We start from the raw sequence: 24,861 nt of genomic DNA, 5'->3' as shown, positions 1-24,861 counted from the left end.
CCTCATCTCCCTCACCAAAAAAAGTATAGAAACAAAACTAGTTCTCACTGTCAGAGATAAACTACAATTATGGAAAGGGAAAATATGAGAATAAACCCTATGGTACTGAATTAAAATTAGATGTATCACTGAGAAACCATTCTATATTTATTGAAATGTGCTCATAAATGTGAACGTGTACATGTGTGCAAATAAAAGTATCCCCTAGCTTTATGCACTTAAGAAGGCCTGGGAGCATCAATACCCAAAGAGCAACAAAGACGAGAAGTGCCCAGATCTTGGCTTCTAAGTACCATTTTCCACTAAAAATTACCAGAGTGAGCTTAATGGTAACTCTAGAACACCATATCGTGCTGGATACAAGAAGTGCTCAAGGAGGAAGAACTGTATCAAAAAGAAAAAAGAAATTAAGCCAGCTAGAAGGGGTTCTCACTAGCCGAATCCAGAACAATATGAGTATCAAAACAAATAGTAATGGATTATAACCCAGTGAGTGTAATTATGGTGATGTAAATAAGTAAGTTAAAAATAAAGAACAAAATATTTACATAGTTCCAAAGTACCTACCCCCAAAATATTTATTAATTACAAGTGAGGAAAGCATACCTTGACATAGGAGGTATCTGGTAGTTACAACCATAACTGCATAATCGATGACTACCATCAATAATGGGACAACTGGGGGCGCCTGAGTGGCTCAGTCGTTACGCGTCTGCCTTCGGCTCAGGTCATGATCCCAGGGTCCTGGGATCGAGCCCGGCATCAGGCTCCCTGCTCAATGGGAAGCCTGCTTCTCCCTCTCCCGCTCCCCCTGCTTGTGTTCCCTCTCTCGCTATGTCTCTGTCAAATAAATAAATAAAATCTTTAAAAAAAAAAAAATAATGGGACAACTGAAATTGCCTACGACCTGAAAGAGGCAATGAGAATAATGCAGCATCACTTCCATGATAACCCTGCCAAAGATCTAATCATAAAATTATAAATCTAATCATGAAAAATCTAATCAAAGATCTAATCATAACAATGTCACGGAAATACAATTAAGGGATATTCTACAAAATAAGTAGATCTATAATCTTCAAAAGGGTCAGGTCCCTGAAAGTAAACACAGAAACTGTTCCAGGGGCGCCTGGGTGGCTCAGATGGTTAAGCGTCTGCCTTCGGCTCAGGTCATAATCCAGGGTCCTGGGATCGAGTCCCACATCGGGCTCCTGGCTCAGCAAGGAGCCTGCTTGTCCCTCTGCCTCTGCCTCTCTCCCTGCTCATGCTTTCTCTTCTCTCTCTCTGTATCTCTGTGTCTCAAATGAATAAATAAAATCCTTAAAAAATTAAAAAAAAAAAAGAAACTGTTCCAGATTAAAGGAGACTAAAAGACATGACAACTAAATGTAATGCAAGATTGTCATGTGGATCTTTTTGCTCTAAAAGACGTGGGGGACACTGGTAAGATTTAGGTGTTGGTAATGCATTCTTTGTTAACGTCCTAATTTTGACAGTTATGATGTCATTACATAGGACAATGTCCCTGTTTGTAGGAAATAAACATTGAAGTATTGGGAGGTAATGGAGCATCAATCAGGTGGGCAACATACCGTCATTATACGTCAGGGACAAAAAAGTTTTTTGTACTATGCTTTCAACTTTTCTGTGTATTTGTCATTATTCTCAACTTTTAAATATGAAGGAAAAATTAGAAAAAATATATAACCGTACCAGAGAGGAGTATATCTACAGATAACAACACAGAATGGAATTTGTTGAGAATCCAAAGTGAATGGGGCAAAGGGAGGGGATGACAACAAAACACAACACATCTGAGGAACCAAATATACAAAACAAAGTGGGATCTCCAAAAAGAGTAAGTTTTCTTAGCAAGAAGGATTGGGAGAAGTGTGTCCTGGGCAGTCATCCAGGTAATAAAACCACAGAAGAACAGCTGCACGGTTAGGGCATCCAGTAAGCACTCTGTACTGTGGGATTTCTGACACTTGGGCAGTGTAACTGTGAAAATAGGGAAATACCATGCCCTGAGGGACAGGAAACACGTGTAAGAGGAAAGCTATCCACATACCCTAAAGGAAAAAGCCATTAGCTAACTAAATATACCAAAGCCAGAAGAACAGGGATTCACATGGGCTGGGAGAATACCATGAAATGACCAATACCATAAAATCTGGACCATAATACAAAGCTTTGACCACAATGAAAAATCTAACATTTGAGGAAAACCTAAAAGCATGATGGATATACCAAGTACAATAAGATCAAATCTCCTATACTGCTAACAGAGGAAACAGGAGACAATGTAAAAGTTGTCTCAGAGATTCAACAGGTTACAGTAAACCAAAAATACAACTAAAAATTAAAAATCAACTCCTATGGGATGCCTGGGTGGCTCACCTGGTTAAGCATCTGACTCTTGATTCCAGCTCAGGTCATGATCTCAGTATTGTGAGATCAAGCCCCCCATCCTGGCTCTGCACTGAGTGTAGAACCTGCTTAAGATTCTCTCTCCCTCTTCCTCTGTACCCACCCCCGCCACTGTACACGTGCTCCCATCCCTCTCTCAAAAAAAAAAAAAAAAAATCAACTCCCATGAAAACACAAGAGTTCCCAGAAACACTATCCTCCCTACTAAATAAATTGAAAAGAAGTGAAGACCAAATTGGTGAACTAAAATATCAAGCCTCAGGATTCTTCCTGAATGTAATACTGGGAGACACACACACACACAGGCGCGTGCATGTGCAAAATCAAAGGAAGTAATGAAAGCTCCATAAATCCCAACATCCACCTAAGTTTTCAAAGTGCAAAGTGCACTCCTTGGGCCTTTGGATTCCTCAGACACTTTGAAAGAGTCTTCAAGATCAAAACGATTTTCACAATTATACTGAAACATCATTTGCCCTTTCCTATTATATTAACAGCAATGGTGCAAAAATAGGGTGGGTAAAACTGCTAGCACCTTAGTGCAAAAGCATTGGCATCAAGCTATATGAACACCACTGCATATTCCCAGGTTTCTTTTCTTTCCCCTGAAGTTTTTATTTACGTTCCAGCTAGTTAACACACAGTGCAATATTAGTTTAAGGTGTAGAATTCAGTGATTCATCACTTACAACATCCAGTGCTCATCACAAGCGCCCTCCTTAATACCCATTACCTGTTTAACCCATCCCCTGCCCACCTCCCCTCCAGTAACCATCAGTTTGTTCTCCATAATTAATTCCCAGATTTCTTTTTAAATGCCATGTTCACTTGATATCTTTAATAAAGCAGTAAAAAATAGTTCTATTAAATGTCAACTCTTTAATACATGCCTTTTTAACATTTTATGTGAAGGAATGGCAATGCTGAGAAGAAGCACCTGTGTAATTACTTCAAATTATGAGCTAAATTAGCCTTTTTCTCATGAAACATGATTTTGACCTAAAAGAACAGATGACAAACTATGTATGCTTGTAAACTTAGGAATCTGGCAGACATTTTCTCAAAATATAAACCAAGTACTCCGGCAACTTCAAGGGAAAAACACTAACAGTATTTGTTACCAGTGATTAATATTCGAACTTCCAAGTGAAAATTTAGAAATGTGGATGTTTACCTGCCACCCTGAATTTGACTGACAGCTTCACAATATTAAAAACTTTTTTGATGAAATTAGTGGTGATATTAACAATTTTTTGTTTGCTACTACCTAACGAAATGCATCAAATTTTGGAAAATATATAACTCAGTGAACCAGTATTTCTCTAACAACCATTACATGATGTCACAAAACCATGAACAGGTAAAAGATTCAAAGTGCAAGATAAACTAATGGATTTTCAGGTAACAAGAATGAAAAATTCACTGATACAGTGTGAGATTTGACACTGCAGCTATTCTTTAAGAAATTCTGGTGTGGGGACACCTGGGTGGCTCAGTCAGCTAAGTGTCTGCCTTCGGCTCAGGTCATGATCCCAGGGTCCTGGGACTGAGCCCCGCATCGGGCTCCCTGCTCAGCGGGGAGCCTGCTTCTCCCTCTGCCTGCAGCTCCCCCTGCTTGTGCTCTCTGACAAATAAATAAAATTTTTGTTAAAAAAAAAATTTATCCACAATTATCTAAAAAATGCAATGAAAATACTCCTTCCTTTTCCAACCATGTATCTGTATAATCCTAGATTTTCTTCATATACTTAAACCAAAACAACATACTGTTAAGACTGAATATAAAAGTAGACGTGAGAATCAAGCTGTTTCTATTTAACCAGACACATGAAACTTGCAAAATTAACAATGTCCCTCTTTTTGCTAAAGATTTGTTTAGAAAAATTGTTGTTTTGTTACATCAGTGTCATGATAACGTACCATGATTTATGGGTTTATTTATTTATTTCTATAGATTTTATTTATTTGAGAGAGAGAGAGAGAGAGTTGCGCCTGCACACACACAAGCAGGGGGAAGGGGCAAGAGAAGCAGGCTTGATCCCAGTCAAGATCTGAGCCAAAAGCAGACACTTAACTGACTGAGCCACCCAGGCATCCCAGATTTATGGTTTTTTAAACAAATTAATTGATATTTAAAAATTTCTAATAAGGGAAATAAATATAACCCACATAAAACAAAGCTCTGTGGGGTTCTTTGTAATTTTAAGAGTATAAAGGGATCCTAAGACCAAAAAATTTGGAATCGTTGCCTTAGGTCTACTACTATTACTAGTAATTATACTGTGCTATAACAGAGTGAATTCTCCTAAGGACAAATGAAATATATAAGGCACACTGTCCCAAAGCAAGCTGTCCAAGACTACTCTATTTCCTAAGTTATCCAGTCTTCTTTTCATTTTCCTATTCCCTCTGAGGAATTTAAGGATGCTGCCATAGCACGTTTCTCACCCCTTCTAGTAAAGCAACGAACCAGGAAACTACTCACTATGTACAAAAGTAAATGGACTCTGAATAAGGACGTCCAGAGAACTGACTTCCCCAGATGTTATTACACCCATTTTGATTACTTGTCTTTTTTATTATTTTCTACTTTTTCTACTACATTCTATATACCTAAAATCATAGATATTCTCCAGATAAACAGTCTTATTAACTTAATTTTTAGATAATCTTTTCTACTGTTTTATATACTACCGTTTATAAAGACTGGTGAGGCCTTCATCCAACGGTACCTGAAACAAAAATTCCAGGGACAAGAATAAAGTGAGTGACAGAATTCCACTGTGCTTATTTCATAAAAACAAAGGAAGGCAATTTCAAAATTTTAGGGACACTGACAGAAAAGACATCTAACTTGAGGGGTAGGACAGAAAAGAAAGGGACAAAATGGAGAAGAAAAATCCAGAGATATAAGCTTGTGTGTTTTAAAAAGCCAAAAGCATAATGAAACAAAAAGGTATAGGGGTTTGCAGAGTCGTAATAAAAAAGTACATAACAATCTGATCTTATCTTAACAGAGGTAATTCTGGGGATATTTAAAAAAAAAAAAGAGTTCAGGAAACATAAGTAAAAAATCTATTAGTGAGTATCAGGTTACAATACTGGCATGTAAACTGAGTGGTAATGCAAAAGGCGTATTTACAATTAAATGGGGCAAATAAATTTTTTCTATTCATGTTGTGAAGTTTTTTTAGGTGATGAGCATGGACTCAAGGTTTAGAAAAGAGGGGAAGGGCAGCATGAATAATCAAGAAAGAACAGCTGAACATGGGGACAAAGGAAGTAAATGAAGCAAACTATAAAATAGGAAGCTAAAGAAATTAGAAGACAAAGCCTAATAATAGCTAGATTCCTTTTTTACAATTAGGAAACCTAAGAGGAGAAAGCTAAAGGTAAATCTGAAAAATGGGTATAGTATGGTTCAAGAGTTAGTGATGAGAGGGACCAAGAAAGAAACAAAAAAATGTGTAGTCAATCAAAGAAAACTTGGAGGCAGAAGTGCTGAGCTCTTTCCTTACAAAATTCAGAAGTATGTACCATAAAGCATAATTCACATATTCATTTCTACGGCAAGAGCAAACAGCCTGCATGCAAAAACTGAATAATCTATTTTGACCAGCAAAGCATAAGTACAATTTATGTTGTCAAGGAAAGAAAAGATAAAGACCTCTTTAGAATTTACAACACAGGTGTTCCCCGCCCCACCAAACCCCACTCCCCGCAAAAAAAAAAAAAAAAAAAAAAAAAAGGCATCTAATAGGGAAATAGGCAAGGGAAAGAGTCAAAAAAAAAAAAAAATGCAAGCAACAAAGTGTGTTTAAAAAGAATCTAGCTAAGCAGCATTCACAAAAAAGAGAATTACTTTGCTATCCATCATCACTGAAATTGTGCATAATCCAAATACTTTATAAACACTGCCATAATCTATTCCTAGCCAAAACAGCTTTAAGCCTAAATTATGTTGTCTATAAGCAATTATTTAAAATAAATGCTGAAAGAGGCACCTAATTTTCTGAAATTTTTAAGTGTTTCTTAAAGTATTGTTTACTACCAAGAGTTTAGTATCAATACCTCTAAAAGAAGTGAATTTAGAGATTTACCAATGATGTATGTAAAAGGTCTCTAACTACAGTTACTACTTCATTAACAAACAGCATGCAATAAAAATTTGGTTTCCGTATTTGAACCACTGTAAGCTGCTCAGACGTGAAAAGTTTGCAAAAGCTTGATCTGAAACAACAGGCAGACTTCAAAATATAATATTTGAATTAATTAGTTGAAGGATTAAGTTTATCATTATTGAAAACTCCTAAGTACCTTTCATAAATAGTGCCATTAAATATGTATTTTGTGCAGTGTAAACAAAAGCTTTGGAAGTACTCTAGATTTACCAATTTAATCTTAGAAAACCCATACAATACTAAGTATAGAAGAATACTAAGAATATCCAAAATGTAAAGCCACTTGAGTATTTCAACTGATTACCATCTTTCTTTAACCTCTTTTCAAACCCCATAGTCACCTTTTAAACAAGGCTTGAAAATATGTATAGTTTGACAATAGTAATAAGCCTGAAATTCATTACGCTAATTCAGTACTGAAGTAACAAAATTTTAAGTAAACCACAAAGTAACTTTTGCCTTGATGGTACAAGAGGAATCAAAGGTTCTACAAAGGTGAACATTTCACATTTTTAAAGTGTGCTGTCTGCATCTAAACTACTACAGATGCTAAAAGTAAAAAAATCAAGAACTTTATCTAAGAACGGATTTAAGCATTTTCAAGTGCTACAATACTTTTCACTTGTAAAATTTACTAATGCAGAGAAACATCTTCACAGACTGATAATGCTCTATTAAGGCTCTGTTGCTCTGAGGCCAAGTATAAGCCATATAAGGAAACTGAAGTTCAATGCCATTTATTTTGTTCTGCTCTTTCCGATGCCCAAGAATAACCTCTTTCGTTGCTTAATATTAGGTCCCTAAATCATAAAGCAGATCACTTATACACTTTAAATTCCTTCATAAAGCTATTTCGACTTAACAGGAATGACTTGATGGCTCACAATCTTACCAACACAAACAAATTTTTAAAAAGGATCTCCAGAGACTACACTCCGAGGGGAAAAAAATCAAAAGAATATATAGTAATATTTAAAAGACTCCCATTTTGAAATGTCCTTAACATAATAACAAACAAGCTGTGAAATAATTGATCCTGCTCTTCAAAAGCTATCTTTTCTTTGAACTAAAGAATGTCAACTAGTTTTCATGGGGTAGCATGAGCAAACTAAATATTAATTTATAGTTAAGATACACCTACCAACAGGATGCCATACTTATTTAATATTTATTCCAAAGCACGGTATTATGTTTCACCTCCTTTACCACAAAAATACGAGAAAAACATTAAGACACACTAAAACACCAATAAAAAAGCCCTTTGTGTTTGTTGTGAACTAGTTTTTTCTTTAAGGACTACTGATTGGTTCAAAAGTGTTTATAACTCTGACTGGTGGAATGTCTCTCATGCTTCACTAATTCCTGCCACCACTGTAGGTACCTATCACTTACTAGACAGAACCGGCCAAAACATTTGGACCAATACAAAAATGTAAAAAAGTACTATTCTAAAAGAACTGATGTTTATTATAATCAATACGACTTCCATAAAAATCGCTTAAAGCGTTTTACCTCCCTTTCTCTATATATTCTGTTCTTAACTACAGAGAAGTCCTAACAGATTAGAGTACTTACGGGTGTATTTTTCTTTTTGTTTTTTAATTACAACTCTGTTTATCCATAATACTCTCTCCTTCTCCTTCCTAGGTCCACTTACAAGAAAAATTAAGCAGACACTTCCTTTCGATTAATTAACCAAACAAGTATCCCAAGATTGTAAACATCTGAAAGGAGCCAGTTACTGAAAAAAATACATCTCCCACCTAAAAAACAAAAACTAAGAATGGCAGTGTTTGTTTCTAAAATCCAACCAAATACGTTTCTAAGGATTGCAACTAAAAATAACTCTATACACAACGCAAAAAGTCAAATAATCGGCAACAGTATAAACAAATGTGGCAGCCATCTCAACAGTAAATCCCTCGCTGCAGCGACCTAACTTTTTTCCAAAACAGAAGATGTCAGGTTCAGTGACTTAATAAAAAAAAAAAAAATACATTGTATATGTTTTAGGAAACTAAAACTTCTGGACCTAGTGCTGAACAAAGGCACTCTTTCTTCCGATTGCTTAAAACTTTTCGTCTCACCACATTGTTACAATCTCTTCTAAAGTAACCAGAGTCCAGATGGTAGAAGGGGGTCAAAATCAGTTCCACCATTTAGCAACTGAAATACTATCCACTTCGACACTACAAAAGATTAATTTAGGGCAGCTGGGGAAAAAGTGAGACACCCTAAAGGACCCTCTCTTTCCTGGCCCAAGAGCTTTGTAACTTCTAGACACACTTGGTGAAAATTACCTTTCGGTCGGGCAGTGTCTCAAGGCAGCTTTTTCAAGGCTTCGCCTGACATGATTTCCTTCCCTTCATTAGTCACTTTGGATCCAGTCGAATTTCTCTCTCCAGTGAGAGCGGATGTGGAGTGGCCTCCCGCAGTAGGACGAGTAGGTGGCTTTGGAGGGGGCTGGGAAGCGGGCTGGTTTCCTGGTCTCAAGTTATACAGGAGTTTCCCAACCCCAACTAGGATCTCCGCCGAAAAAAAAACTTTTCACTCGTGACACCGCCCGGAATTACCGTGCGAAACTCACTTCCTGCCTTGGCGCAGAAGCAGGATCCAGCTCGGTCCACGGGAACCCGGAAAAACCAGCTCCGCGCGCGCCGGGGAGGGGGAGGGCAGGGGGCGTCCGCGGAGAGCCTCGAGCTCCGGGCGCCCGGCGCGCCCCGCACACCCGACGGCGGCGGAACCCGGCCGGCGGGGACCAAGATGCCGCCGGGGCGCTGGGCGAGCCTCCGCCGCGCTAGGCCGCCAGCTCCTCCTCGCCGCCGCCCCCAGAGCCGGGCGGCGGGGTTATTGTCTCGATAGCGCCTGCCGCGCCCTTCGCCCGCGCCGCCGCCGTCGCGGCCGCCCCGGGCTGGAGCCGAAGGGCCGGCAAGCTAGAAGGCGGCCCCCTCCCCGGGCAGTCCGTCTGGCCGTCCGTTCTTCCGTCCGTCCCTCCCCGCCTCTCCTACTTGCCCTCGAACCCTCTTCTCCCTCTCCCGTTTTCCCGCCGCCGTCCCTTCGCTCCCCTCCTCGTTCTTCTTCCAAGGCGCTGGTGGCTCCCCCGGGAAGCGCAGAGGGTGGGGGCAGGCGGCGGCTGAGTCTCCTCACGAGCTCGCGGGGCCGCGGCAGGGGCCGAGGCTGCGTCCCGCGCCGCCGCGCCACATTCACTCGAGCGAGAGACTGTGAGGGGAGGGGAGGGGTGGGGAGGGGAGGGGAGGGAGAGGAGAGAAAGGAGGAGGAAGGGAGCTGGGGCGGAGGGGAGTTACTGCCTCACAGGCCGCGGCGGCAACAGCGCCACCGCCCCGGCGGTGAGGGGGAAGAGACTGCACGCCGCTGCTCCGCGGTGGGGGCGGGGGCGGGGCGGCCTCCCGCCGGCTTCGCCCCAACCGCCAACAGCCGGGCTGGAGGCTGGCGCGAGCCAGTCACCGCGCGCGGGGGGGGGGGGGGGGGGGGCGCGGGCAGACGTCGGCTGCGGCGGGGGGGCGGCGGACCCGGGGCCGGGCGGGGGAGGGGCCGGCGGCTGCGGGGGTTCGCGTGCGAGGCGCGGCGTTAGGCCCGCTCAGGCCCAGGCCCAGGGAGGCCTGCCTGCCGCCCCTCAGCCGCTGGAGGTGGGGGACGCCGACGACTCGGACCCCGATTCCTCTGCGCCCCGCCGGGGAGGCTGAGAGCCCCCAAGCCTCCTTCGTCCCGGCCGATTGAGTTTCTTTGTAAGACAGTAATCGGTGCGAAGGGTTCAAGTCCAGCCCCGATTTTAAGGCTGCAGGTATCTCTTTCAACTGCAGCACTCCCAACTTCCTCTAATGGCACGCTTGGTTTGCAGGAAACCACAGAGGCGGCTCGGTAGAGCTTCCCACGCCGGCCCTCGCTCGGAGCTTGCTCGCACAGCAAAGCAGCTGGGGCTCCTCCAAGTCTCAGCCTCACACCGGCGAGGAGACAAAGCTGACGCTGGGAGGGGGAAAATGGCCCGCGAAATTGCCTCAAGATAGTGCCTTTGTTAGAGGACGCGCTGGACACACTCCGAAGGCGACGTAGGCTTCCAACCCCAGCGGTTTCGGTGGTGCAGTCTTGAATTGCGCTGGCCCTAATAATTCAGTCTGGCAGGGTTTGCGTTTATTGCGGAGAGAGACTCTTAAGCATTCCATCAACACATATGGCATAAAACGCTTCAACCATAACATTGCCCAGTTTTTGCTGTTACCGCTTTAAATATGTTAACAGACAAGACGGCCTTGTTTTACCGGAGAAGGAACGTAATACGGAACAAACCATTCCCCGCCCCCAGTCTCTGCTGTTCTTAACCCTGTACAATGATGGTCATTAGTCTCTGTGTCCCCGAAGTCATTGCTTCAGTTCTTCCGTCTGTGTTCCAGACATAATTATTTATTACCTAGCTTGAATAAAGACCTGTATGCCCTATAATTACTGACTTGCATCCAAAGGAAGGAGTTCATAAAGTCCATCAAAGAATTGTTTACCAAAGTGAGTTGTACTCTAGTGAAAACTCTTGAAATAACTCCAAAGGTGTTCAAGACATTCTGTTAGTGTGACAGCATTTTAACTACTTCCAGAACTGCTGGAATTAACACAGGTAGTTCTTTAGGATAGAGCAGAAGTTGAAGGTTCCCAAATAGTACCAAAGTGTTCAGTTTTACTCAGTGCAGGACGGAGGTAAGAGAGCATTTAACTACAGCTAGGAAATGAAACGACAGCCAGGTGTAATAGTAACACCAAGCTAGTTAAGCCGTCTTATGAGAATATGAATCGTAGCCGTTGTATAAAATCTAAAGTTGGTATATTGCTTATGCTATTTTTAATCTCACAAGAAGGATTTCCTGCTCCCCTTTCAAAGACAGGCTTGCCTCTGACCAAACTCAGTAGCATAGCCCTGAACTCAAAGGGTCCCTCTACTAAAGCGTCCCAAGATGTAGTATCTCCCATACCAGCCTGTCACCGGCTGGAATCTGGAATTTCAATGTTGTATTTAGTCTCAGGTTGGTTCAAGACTCCTTTAAATGTGGCATCATAGATTCAGCTAAGCCTAACCACCACCACCCCTTCCCAAACCTAAATAATAGGACCAGACCAGTCCCTAGGTTAGGGACTTTTCCACCCCTACTTAAACGCCTACTGGGGTCCAATCTGGCCGATTACCATTTAGGCTAGAAAAGTTTTTATAATCAAAACCCCTCCTCCAACTCACCTAAAATTTTAATGCTGGAGTTTAATCCCTTTGAGTCGTTTATTTCTCTAGCACAAAGCCATAATCCTGGGAAAGGTAATATTTAAGCCTTATTAGTCATTTATACCTAATTCATCATATTGCTTCCCCAAAGCAGCTTTGGATGGGAGGGAATATAGAGATTGCATATGATGATGCTGAAAAGGTAGGAGAGGGAAATGTGGTTCCATTCTTTGGGGAAATACATGAAGAGAAGTATAGACAATAAAGTGCCCCCATTTGATTGTTAAATAAGTCCTACGTGTACTGCAAAATGAGCCCCAAAGCACTGACCTTAAGAGGTTGGAAGCCAGGATACACTTACCAATATTAATTATTTTGACAAATATTTCTTTAATGATGCCTTTGTAAAATATCTTTGGCAGGAATTCTGTATCTGTGCTCATATAGAAGAGTGAAATGACAGATATATGATCAGGGTATTCAGTAATCAGAAATAATGATTCATCTTTGTTATTCATCAGTGACTACTTAGTTCTAACTCACATGAGCAGCACATACAGATATAGCCAAATCTTCCATTTGTTCTCTTATTATAAGGCATTCTTGTTCTGTGCTTTACAGATTTGTTTCCTTTGAAAATCCTCCTGCAGTTCAACTAAGATGGACTTAACATTTCAATTATGATTAAAAGGAGAACTAAAACCCCACCTTCAACAAGCCTGCCTAACTGTGATTCTGTAATGATTAACTGAACTCCAAGACCACCTTAGAGAGAAAGCTAAATGTTGATACTCTAGCTTCATCTTCCCCATTGTGATTCTCTAAATAATTCTCTGTGAAAGGCAGGGAATTCTTTCTTTGGGATTCCCCTTCCCAATGGCTGGGCTCAGGAGAGGAATTACTGTCTGCTAGAGATAAGCCACATATCTGAAGGAAAGTCTTAAGGTCTTAAGCATTCCAGTGAATGCACATAGCATCCATCAGGGGAAAAAAAAAAAAAGTCTCAGCAAAGAGCCTGTCTACTGTTTTAAAAAGGGTCCCGCTGTCATTTCCCTGTACCAGCTAGGCAGCTATGCAGAAGCACTGTGAAAAGAAAGTAAGGTAAGTTCAGGATGATCATTCTTCTTTTCTTCCTTTCTCAACACCTAGTGAAGAATTGGTTACCTAAAACCAAAGTCTTTATCACGGTAGTATTAGGGGAAAAATAATCTAGAATAAAGTCAGATTTTTTAAAAGTCTGGAAGCATTAGATCAACTAGATCAAAATGTATTATAACATGTATTTTTAATAAGGATTGACTTCCCTATTTTCACTTCCCTCTTAGCCCCTTCATAGGGAGAGGGCAGGAGGTTAGGGTAGCAAGTGTGTGGGAAAAGGACACTTGGGTTCAAAAGAGGCAATACATGCAGGAACCAAAATTAGGGATCTTATAATACTTTGGGAATGGAATCATCCCTCCTGTAGCATGCCTTTCTGACATATTTTCAATAATATTTTTTTGGAACAGAGGTAAGTCTGCCTCTTGTGAAAAGCTTTATGAAAAGCTTTCAAGTTTTTTGCCCTTGTATATACTTGATAATCTTTTTTTCCATCCTATACATTTTGTAGCCTAACAGGATTGAATTTCTCCTCAGATGTCTTATGAATTTTTTTAAAGTGGAGAGAAAATAAATAATGCATGGTGGTTATTTATATGACCTCTGAAACAAGACAGCTTGAATTAGAAATTTGGCTACTGAGTGACCTTGGGCAAGTTCCTGAATATCTATAAACATAAACTTGAGCTTCCTCATCTCTACAATGGGGACTATAATATTAACTGCCTCATAGATTATTGGGAGGACATCATAGGACAATGCTCATAAACTGCTCAGCACAGTGTTTGGCACATAAAAGCGTTAACTACTATTAGTAGTTCACTTTAAAATGCACTGATAACATGTACCATGCTTCCATCATTTCTAAGATGGCCACATAGTGTATTATTAAAACCAGAATACTTTTGAAAGGAAAAGTACACATTAATAACAGTTACACAGAGACAACAAATATAAAACCATGACTGTCCTGGACCAACTAAAACAAATAGTCACCCTAATTATTTCCAACTTTACTACTTCCTTCTGATCACTTCCCCTCTCATATCTTCCCTGGTATGAACCATAATATATGTCAATCATATTATAGTATGCATACTTCCTTCTAAATCATAACAGTATTAATCAACAGAAAAGTTTAAATACTGCTGCCTTTCAATGCAGGCTTTCACTTATGAATACCATCTTTCTTTGGGTAACGAAACAGCTATTTTCCTACTCAAACGCACAGTAACTTTATATTTTTCTATAGTTTTTTTTAAAAAACTGTTTAGCATCAAATATGAATGAAAATAGCCAATACATGAGTGTGAAGCATAATTTGAGATATAGTGTGAGGCTAAATGCCTTGCTCTCAATGGCAACTATGTAACATAAAAACTTGTTTAGCTAAGCAACATACCTTTCCTATTTCAAAATAAATCATCTCTATGTTGTTGATGACAATATCATCAGAATACTGGAGAAATCTCACTTAAATCTTGCTTAATCAGTATTTGGAAAATGAAACTTCTCAATTGGATTTTCTAAAATAATTCTGGATATACTTTAACACTCATACTTTCTTCCATTGGGGAAAAAATGTATTTTCTGGGAATTGAGTGTAAATTTTCCTTCAAAGATGTTGAGGTAAACAATAGCATATTTTAAAATGTTTCCTCTATCTTGTTTTCCTTAGCCCAATCCCTTTATTTTTCTGCCATTAATGTCAACCATCAGATCAATCATGTAGTATTTTAGTTTTCTTAGTTTTTAAATTTTCCAGTTTCCCTCTAAAATAGATACTAAATTTGTCTTCCTTCTACCTCTGGAAACTCCTTCCGAGGGTTTATGTTTTCCTTATACAAAACTTTTTATTGTATATTTTTCATATTTCCTGCCATACACCATGCCAAACTATTAATAGAGATGTCATTTTCCTTCCAAAGGATTTGTAATTCTTTACATAGAAATAAATATGTAGAGAAGAAATGGTTTTCAAATATTTTATGTGATAATTTCAACATAATTTTTATTTTTCATTCTTGATATTTTATTTCATTTACCTGATTTCCAGCCACTTTACTTCATAGATAACTGATATTTCTAGTTTGTCTTCTGTCATAATGAAACCTTAGCTAATAAGTTCTTTGTCATCAATCTTGTCATCTTTCGGAAAAGTTCTGGCACTGACATTAGCATTTATTAGCTGATGACCTTGGACAAATGATTTAATCTCTGTGTAATAATTCATGGTCTATAAAATGGAAAGATAAGCCTTTTCTTATCTGTCTCATGGGGTTATTGTAGATAGCAAATGAGATGAGGTACATGAAAGCACACTATAAATATTACATAAATAAAAACTGTCTTTTTTCTATCAGTAGTAATACATTTCATTATCATCAATAAAATATCATAAGCCATATTCTATGTCCATTGACTTAGTGGCTCTAATAGTATGCATACATTAGATTACATATTAAATGCAGGGTTTATTTTCTATAAAGTCTGTAACCTAAAAGAAGAGGTAGGTATAAACTCATCAAATTCTATATAAAAATTCAAGTCATTAATTCAGCTGTCCAAAATTCAGAAGCTTTATTATTCAGACACTGGCTAGATTTTACACCATGAAATGTTGCTAGGCAAATTAGAAGTGTTAATTTTAGGGAGAATCTTTGGCCTACTTAAAGATAATAAGCTTTTAAAACTCTAGAATCTGAACATTTTTAGTAGTGTTTGAATAAGCATGAAGGGACCTTAAGAGGTGGGTCATCTGGTTTCTAGTTCAGCTGCATTTTTTTAAAAAGATTTTATTTATTTATTTGAGAGAGAGAGAAAGCACATGAGGGGGGTAGGGTCGGGGGAGAAGCAGACTCCCTGCCGAGTAGGGAGCCCGATGTGGGACTCGATGCGGGACTCGATCCAGGGACTCAGTCCAGGTACTCAATCAAGGTACTACAGGATCATGACCTGAGCTGAAGGCAGTCGCTTAACCAACTGAGCCACCCAGGTGCCCCTAGTTCAGCTGCATTTTATAGGTGAGAGAACTTAGATTTGAAGACTTGCCCAAAGTCATATTACTGGTTAGAGGCAGAACCATAATTAGAACACAGTTCCCCCCCCATTTCAGTATGTGTTCTTCTATACCATACTGCCACCATATAGTAATCTAAACATGAAACAACCAGAAACTGCCAAAGAAAAGTTTGACAGAATTACCTAAATGTATAGACCGTCTGTTGGCAAAAGCCACTATAAGCCAAGTTAAAAGACAAATGACAGTTGGAGGAAAAAAAAAAACATATATAAGAAACAATAGCTAATATAATATATAAAGGGCTTTTATAAATCCAGAACAAAATAATAATCCAATAGAAGTATTTACAGAAGACATAAATCAACAGTTAATACACACACATACATAATACAAAGAACCAATAAAAATTTGAAATATGTAATGGCCTCAAAAAGCAGGTAGAGAACAATCTCATTTAAAAAACCAAGATAAGTTGGAGCACCTGGCTGGCTCAGTTGTAAGAGCATGTGACTCTTGATCTCAGGCTTGTGAGTTCAAGCCCCACATTGGGTGTGGAGGTTACTAAAATAAATAAACTTTGTTATAAAACAAAACAAGATAACTGAAAGTCCAGTCAGCTTTTGCTATTGGTATTATAGTTGGGGTGATAGCTCTTTTTCAACTCTCTCAATGAGCAAAAGGAACCCCAGTGGGCTATAGCAAAAGATGATCCTATGACTTTGATAGAAAGGGAAGTGAGCCATTCCGATGACAACTAAATTGGAATTAAATTAACTTATGGGGCGCCTGGGTGGCTCAGTTGGTTAAGTGGCCACTCTTGATTTCAGCTCAGGTCATGATCTTGGGGTCATGATCTTGGAGTTGTGAGATGGAGTCCTGCCTCTGCTTCTCTCTCTCTCCCTCTGCCCCCCCCCCACATGTACATGCTCTCTCTCTCAAATAATCTTAAAAAAAAAAAAACAACTTAAACATGGTCCCAGAAACTAGTCTTTTCTGGTGCTGCTGCTCTCCATGAATGTCTATAGGGAAGCTCAACAGCACCAACTGGAAAGGGTCAGAGCTGGGCATACACTAGTGGGCCTCTCTTTGGGCATATTCCCCTAGGCCAGACCACCAGGCTTCTCGATATGCATTTGCCACACTGTGCTCAAATTAAGGTTATATACTTTCAAAACCATGGATTTTAAGATACTAGGGTTCTCAAATAAGTGCTAAACAGTGTGAAATGGTAGCAAATTGTTCTAGCAAATCAAAATTGTGTTTATGTAATGAGTTTAAGGCCCTGAAATTAACTCCCAAATTCCCTTAGGGTTACAGACTGAGGTTCTGTTTAGCGCTGGGGAATCCTGTGAAAGGATCCAAGGAGTCAAGTGCAGGAACAGCCATAGGAGTGGGGAAGAGGCAGAAGAAAGTTGGCCTCTATTTCTAATGTGAACTCTCCCTACTCTTCACACCTCCTTGGACTTGCTTCCTGGCAAGTGTTCCAAAGACAAGTAATAGGGAAAAAATGGGATCAGGTAGGACAAGAAGAGAAAAAAGTAGTCCTAAAACGATTTTTAAAAAGAAACCAAACCTAAAACCAGAAAGTGAAGCAAAATATTTTTAAAAGATTGAAATAAATTTGTAGAAAACAGGGGCGCCTGGGTGGCTCAGTCATTAAGCGTCTGCCTTCGGCTCAGGTCATGATCCCAGGGCCCTGGGATCAAGCCCCACATCGGGCTCCCTGCTCGGCGGGAAGCCTGCTTCTCCCTCTCCTACTCCCCCTGCTTGTGTTCCCTCTCTCGCTATGTCTCTCTCTGTCAAATAAATAAATAAAATCTTAAAAAAAATAAAAAAAAAATTTGTAGAAAACACAATGGATGAAGGGAGAGAGAAAATAAGAGTCAGAAATCACTAAAAAGAGCAAATAGAAAAAAAATGTTTAAGGGACACCTGGGTGTCTCAGCTGGTTAACCATCTGCCTTCGGCTCAGGTCATGATCCTAGGATCCTAGGATTGAGCCCCACGCCAGCGAGAGAGGGAGAGGGAGAAGCAGGCTCCCACTGAGCAGGGAACCTGATGGTGGGGTTCAATCCCAGGACTCTGGGATCACGACCTGAGCCGAAGGCAGAGGCTTAACGACTGAGCCACCCAGGTGCCCCTAAATAAAATCTTAAAAAAAAAAAAAACATTTAAACCTTCCTAAAAGCCAGAAAATGAGATTGATTTCAACATACTATAAAAGATGAATGACATTGGATAAACTCAAAACAAGACAAAGAAACCCCCCAAATCTATAACATAAAAAAATAATAAAACAATAATACTTGTGAATGCATAGAAAGAAAGAAACTGCTTGAGGCAATTCAGTTTCTGAGTAAGTCTGATATCTCTAGGAAACAGGGTCCTGCTGTACCAGGACCTCCTAGGTTAATGGAACAGAGGGCTCCTCCGAAGCTGCCCTGGGACCCTGAACTACCTGTGGAAGCAAAGATCTGACTTCTACAGCTGATTCAAGCAGCATTACGTGGCCTGCATGAACTTCTCCCAAGCCAAGCCCTGACTTCCCTCCTCTTCTTATAGGCATAGTAAGTTATATTGCCAGTTAATAGATAACCTGCCTGTACAAGATCACTTAGGTAGGAATTTGTAGAGCTAGAGTATGAACCCAGCAACCTGAACCCAGAGTGTCAATGCCAACCATTAAATTCTGTGGTGTCCCGTAATGACTTTTAATGCCTGTACCAGTAGCTTTTCCACAGCCATTTATAAGCCGACATTCTCACTTTTAATCACTGGGGATTTTTTTCATAATTCACAACCTCCGTAGAAGAAAAACAAAAGCAGTTTTAATTTCATCTTGAAATACTTCCTGTTTCTTAGTCTTCTTCCTCTGCTCATTTAAAACAAAAGCTCGGCCCTTTCTTTTCTTCTTGTTTCCCTCTATCATAAAACCCATGTGTATACATTGTAGAGAATAAAGGGCTTACAAAGCATACAAAACAAGAAAAAAATATTCCACCGAATACAAACAATTAAAAATAGGACCCTGGTAATGAGGTTATTCAAGTGCCTGAACATATCTGTAGAGACTCGATGGTTTTAAGGCCTTTTCGGCAGAACCCAATGCTCATTTTTGTGTAGCAGCCAAGATTGTGCTAGACTGACAACTGGAGTTACATCTTTATTGGTGGGATTGGATAAAAAATAAGCCATTCCGGGGCGCCTGGGTGGCTCAGTCGTTAAGCGTCTGCCTTCGGCTCAGGTCATGATCCCAGGGTCTTGGGATCGAGCCCCACATCGGGCTCCCTGCTCCGCGGGAAGCCTGCTTCGCTTCTCCCTCTCCCACTCCCCCTGCTTGTGTTCCCTCTCTCACTGTGTCTCTCTCTGTCAAATAAATAAATAAAATCTTTAAAAAAAAAAAAATAAGCCATTCCAATTTGGTACTGCAGTAGTTTACTTTCAAGTGTTGATTCTATGTTTTCTCTTAACCTCTTACATAATCATCCCATCTCATTTTACCAAAAACCATTTCCATGGGAACCTTGCTGATAATTATTCTTTATGCATGCTTAATGGAGTATGACAGAAACAGAGTGAGCATGGCTTCAATACCGATGTACCAAGTGCTGTCTAATATCTTGATATTCTTCTCTTCCTTTAAAGTATATATGACTCATTGATGCTTCTAAGCCACTGGCAGAGAAGGTAGTTTAAAAATCATTACCAACAGGGGCGCCTAGGTGGCTCAGGTCATGATCAGAGGGTCCTGGGATCGAGCCCCACATCGGGCTCTCTGCTTGGTGGGAAGCCTGCTTCTCCCTCTCCCACTCCCCCTGCTTGTGTTCCTGCTCTTGCTATCTCTCTCTGTCAAAAAAAAAAAAAAAAAAAAATCATTACCAACATAAATTTCCATCCAGAGACTCTACTTTTTACTTTCTCACACCACCTCATTTAAAGTCTTTTGTGTTTAAAAGTATGTAACAGCCCTACAGGAAGGTATTATGTGTTTCATCTATTGCTCCAAAAGAAGCGAAAAACTAGACTATTAACCTGCTGTGTAATCCCTGCACAGACTACAACGCCTTTCAGTGGGAAGCCAGGCTCTGCCAAGAGCTGGGAGGACTGCAGTTTAAACATTACAGGGTCAAGTTCAGCATTTGTTCCATTCACAGATCTCCCACTGACATCAATGAGAGTTTTGTGCAGAGTAGAATTTCTTCCTCAGTCAAATGATTTCTGTAATGCCTTCTATTTTGCCAGAACATATTCCACAAAGAATGTAATAAAGGAAATATACGTAGTACCTCTCTTTTTTTATCCCTACTCTTGATTTCAATAACATGTCATCTCCAAAAAAAGCATTGTTCTTATAGAACATGATTTAGAAGGTAAATAAGCCAGTGCAGAGAATGTAAAGAGATTTTTCAATCAATCTAGGCTCACTTATTCACAGGTTTTGAAAGGGTTTTGTTTTTTTTTTTTGCCTGTGATATAAACATCACAAATGAATTCAGTCAACAAGGCTTTGAACCAAAGAAATTTTATGCACTATGATATATCATAATTGACTGACTGGGAACATGGAGTTCCTAAGCTATTAGACTAAGGTATGTGGAACTAAGTATCAATTCCACAAACATCCCTAGGTAAGTAAAGCCTGCTAAACAGGACAAGTGAAGGTACTGAATTTTATAGAATTGTTGGAAGGGTAGGCAATCTATATTAGTGAAGAGTTTGAACACTACAGTGTAATTTTATTGTTCTTAAGTAATACAGTAACATCAATAAAAATTAATGTACTTCAACAAATGAATATGGATAATTTATAATTAGCCCATTGTTTATGTGAGTTATAATTTTTGTGGGAAAGAAAATATTAGAATAGTAAAATATTAAATTCCTTTTAAAGGAAATAAAATATTAGGTATTTTTCTTTGAATAACTATAGTAATTATCTGATTAACACTTCTATCAGCTTGTAAAATGAGACATTAATTTACATTACAAATTCACTCTGATGTCTAATATCATAATGTAAGCTTCTCTTTGACTTTTAAGATTTAAAAAGAAATCTGCAATTTCTTATAGACTTGAAAATCTGGTGTATGTTTTGCTTAATCTTCAGAAATATTTTAAAACAGATTGGATCCTAAACATCATTAGTATTCTATAAAAAGTTTTGGCATGACACATTCATACTTCATGTAAGGGAGATGCTCTTACTTTTCTGTTGCTCAGGAAAGTTTTTAAAAAGGCAATCTGAGGACAAAGAGAGCTGATAGAAGGTAAAAACAAAATAGGCACTTTGGCCTATGCAACAACTCACTCCCTGTTATGTCCAACAATTGCCCAACTTCAAAATTTCTTGTTTTCTTGTTTTTTTTAATTTTATTTTTAAGTAATCTCTACACCCAGTATGGAGCCTGAACCTACAACCCTGGGGTCAAGAGTAGCATGCTCTATGGACTGAGCCAGCCAGGCGCCCCTAGAATAAATTTCTACAGAGGTTCACTCCTTCAAATTGGAACTGTGCCAGGCCTTTTAGAAAAATCGCAAAGTTACACCACCTGCTATTTATTAATGGTACACTCAAACAGTAAAAACCTCTTCGGGAATTCAAACAGACGTTAGATATCAATGGCATTTGTGGAATATCTATCACAGATCCAGTATGAGGCTAGGCATTTCACAAGCGATATCTCACAAGGCAATTTAAGAGATATCAAGTTAAGAAGTTTTAGAGAAATCTATGATTTATATGGCAATTTTAGAATTTCAGGAAGAATCAGTTGTTCTATGGTCCTAGGAATCAGAAAAGTCCCCACTTAGGAGTTACCATTACAAACAGACCATCAATTCTTTTGTGGTCTTTTGAGTTGGGGACTGTTCATCAGATATCTGGGATGGTGTGGCAGTTTTAAAATATATCTACAAATTCTTTGGGGTGCCTGGGTGGCACAGTTGTTTAAATGACCAACTCTTGGTTTCTGCTGGGGTTGTGATCTCAGGGTCGTCAGAATTTACGCTCAGCATGGAGTCTGCTTGGGACTCTTCGTCTCCTTCTGCCCCACCCCTTCTCTAAAATAAATAAATAAGTCTTTAAATAAAATAAAATAAAATACATTTACAAATTCTTTGATATCCCTCTCACCAAAAGTGCGATCTATGCACTCTGTCCTTGTAAATGGGCTGCTTTTGATTTGGCTTCAACCAATAGAGAACAGAGAAAATGACACTAAGTGATTCCCTAGGTGAGGGCATAAAAGGCAATATGCTTCTACTTTATTCACTGGAATACTAACTTTTGAAGACATCAGCTACCAACTCAACATTCTGTCTTCCCCGAGGCCATCATGTATGAGAAAGGTCAAATTAGCCACATGGCAAGACCGCAGAGAGAGGCCCTGTGACTATAAATAGGAATTGAGAGAGCTGACCAGCCAGTCTCAAGTTCTGCCAGCCCCCCTTCTCCTTCCAGCCCTCCCCTCCCCACAACTGTCACAGCTCCAGCCACAATCACACGAGAAATTACGAAGGCTGGAACTGCATAGCCACGCCCTCCCCAAGTTTCTGACCCAGGGAAAATACGAGATATAATATTTATAGCATTTAAGCCAATAAATGTTGGGGTATTGTGTTACACAGCAATAGTAACCAGAACAGATACAAATTTTTTTACTTAAAAATTTTTTTGTGTTGAAACAAAAAATTTTTTATTGAAAAATTTCAAATATAGTCTAGAGAGACTATACAATGAACTCTCATGTATATAATGCAGATTCAACACATTAAAATTTTGCCACATTTGCTTCATTTCTTCCCCTTTTTCTTCTTTGTTGAAATACTTTAAACTGCATCCTAGACAATGTGTTATGTCAAGTAACATGATACTGAAGTATGAATATCTAAAAAAATAGACATTTTCTTACATAATGAAAATGTCATCATCACACTTAACAAAATTAACAAAAATTCTCTGGCATCATCTAATATCCAGATTATAATCAAATTTTTTGATTGCCTCAACATTGTGTTTTTACAGTTCTCAGAATAAGAATTCAAACAATGTCTACATATAGCGTTTGGTTATTGTGCCTGTTAGCCTTTTTTTTTTCCTAAAAAAAAAATCACTTCTCCCACCCTTTCCCCCCAAGCCATTAACTATTTGCAGAAACCAGATAATGTCTGAAGAATGTTTGCTTTCTTGTGGTGTCATTTAGCTTGCACCTTTATTCCCGGTAGTTACTATAAATGAAACTTGGATCAAAAGAATTGATTAGATTCAGGGTCAACTTTTTTCTCCCCACAAGGATACTTGATAAATGCCATGTGCATCATAATACATCACATCGGGAGGCACAAGGTATCTGTTGTTTCACTGTTAAAGTGCTAAGATTGATTAGTCATGCTGACAGCCTTATTATCCCTCATGGTAAAGTTCTTTCTCATCTGCCTTTCAACTAATGGTTTCACTCAATGATGATTGTTGCCTGAGTCAAGTATTACATCATTGCTACTGGGATGTCACTGCTCCTAGACCTTTTCAATAGCTAGTAGTAGGAAACATGTAAATTAGAAAAAGAAAAAAATGCTGATAGTAGTGATAATCCCAATTCAAAATTAATATTGTGACATTATAACAACATAATCCTGTAGGATTTCTCTTAAATTCTCTGATTTTCTACATGTTTCCCTTACACTGAAAACCTTCATTCTTAAGATCAATATAATTATTTATTTGCATTAATCTACAGTGTGTTTAAAATAGTTTCAGAATAATAATATCAATATTGTCTCTAACAATTAGAAACAGAACACAGCTTACAATTTCTTTGTACTTGTTCTTAGAATATGTTCTGTTAAGGTATACCTTTGAAATAATTACTTTCTTTGTATCTTTTTAGTTGTATCTTTTGTGTTACTGAGTTGATATTAGGTTCATTTGTTTCAATTCATTCAGCTCAGTTCAAGTTAACTTCATTTGTTTCAGTCTGTTTGTAATTTTTATAGATTGCTTTAAAAATGTTTTTATTTTATTTTTTGAGTATGTGCAACATTCATATACTTTACATGGCCAAATGATCTAACAAAATACATGCAGAGAAGCCGGTTCATTTTTTTTCCCCACCACTCCAATCATTTCTTTTTCGAGATGGTGATTTTTTATTAGTTTCAGTTTAGTGCTATGTTTTTAAAATATTTTCATTCACTTATGTTATTTTTGAGAGACTGTGAAGGATGACAATTAGTCTTTAGGCTGAATTGCTAAAGTTAATTCCTAGGATCATGACAGCTGTAGATTAAGGAAGAATTAGTGTTCAGATGCAGTGGTCTTCATACAAACAATTCATTTTGGCTTTTCTCTCATGGTTTCACCATCAAAGCCTTTTTTTTTTTTTAAGCGGGCTCTGTGCCCAACATGGGCCCGAACTCACCACCAGGAGATCAAGAGTCCTCATGCTCTACTGACTGAGGCAGCGAGGGGTCCCGCCATCAAAGCCTTTTTTAAATGGAGAAGTACTTCTCTGGCTCTCTTCTTCATGGTTATTTACCACCTCTACAGAAATGTGCTTACCTAGTTAAAAGATTCTTTTTTTTTCTTTAAGATTTTATTTTTTTAAGTAATCTCTACACCCAACATGGGGCTCAAACTTACAACCCCAAGATCAAGAGTTGCATGCTCCATTGACTGAGCCAGCCAGGTGCCCCTAAAGGATTCTTTTTAATGGTTAGAAAACAAAATGCATAATAGGATTCCATTTTGTATATATTTTTCAAGAAAAAAAAAGCAGTGACATGATATACCAAAATAACAATGTACTTATTTGTGAAGAATGAAATTTTAGATTATTTAATTTTAATTTTTTTCTATATTTTCTTATTTTTCCAATGACGATATACTTGCATAATGTTATAGGGAAATGTGC

The 24,861-nt window shown here is 39.0% G+C and overlaps 1 protein-coding gene across 10 annotated transcripts in view; it reads right to left on the bottom strand.

Annotated features, from left to right (window-relative positions):
• Nucleotides 1-9,832, bottom strand: part of ERBIN (erbb2 interacting protein) — a 129,141-nt gene extending 119,309 nt beyond the window's left edge. For all 10 annotated transcript variants that reach the window (XM_028123897.1, XM_028123899.2, XM_028123900.1 and 7 more), the window contains exon 1: nucleotides 8,912-9,832. The gene's annotated coding sequence lies outside the window, so the exon portion shown is untranslated. The remainder of the gene's footprint in view (nucleotides 1-8,911) is intronic.
• Between the last annotated feature and the right edge of the window lie 15,029 nt (nucleotides 9,833-24,861).

This window comes from Eumetopias jubatus, unplaced genomic scaffold (assembly GCF_037043125.1).
Source record: "Eumetopias jubatus isolate StellerSeaLion01/CBP00866 unplaced genomic scaffold, mEumJub1_p1.0 scaffold_5, whole genome shotgun sequence".
Classification (NCBI taxonomy): Eukaryota; Metazoa; Chordata; class Mammalia; order Carnivora; family Otariidae; genus Eumetopias; species Eumetopias jubatus.
The sequence above is the reverse complement of the archived record's forward strand: the minus strand, read 5'-3'. Positions and strand labels throughout refer to the sequence as shown.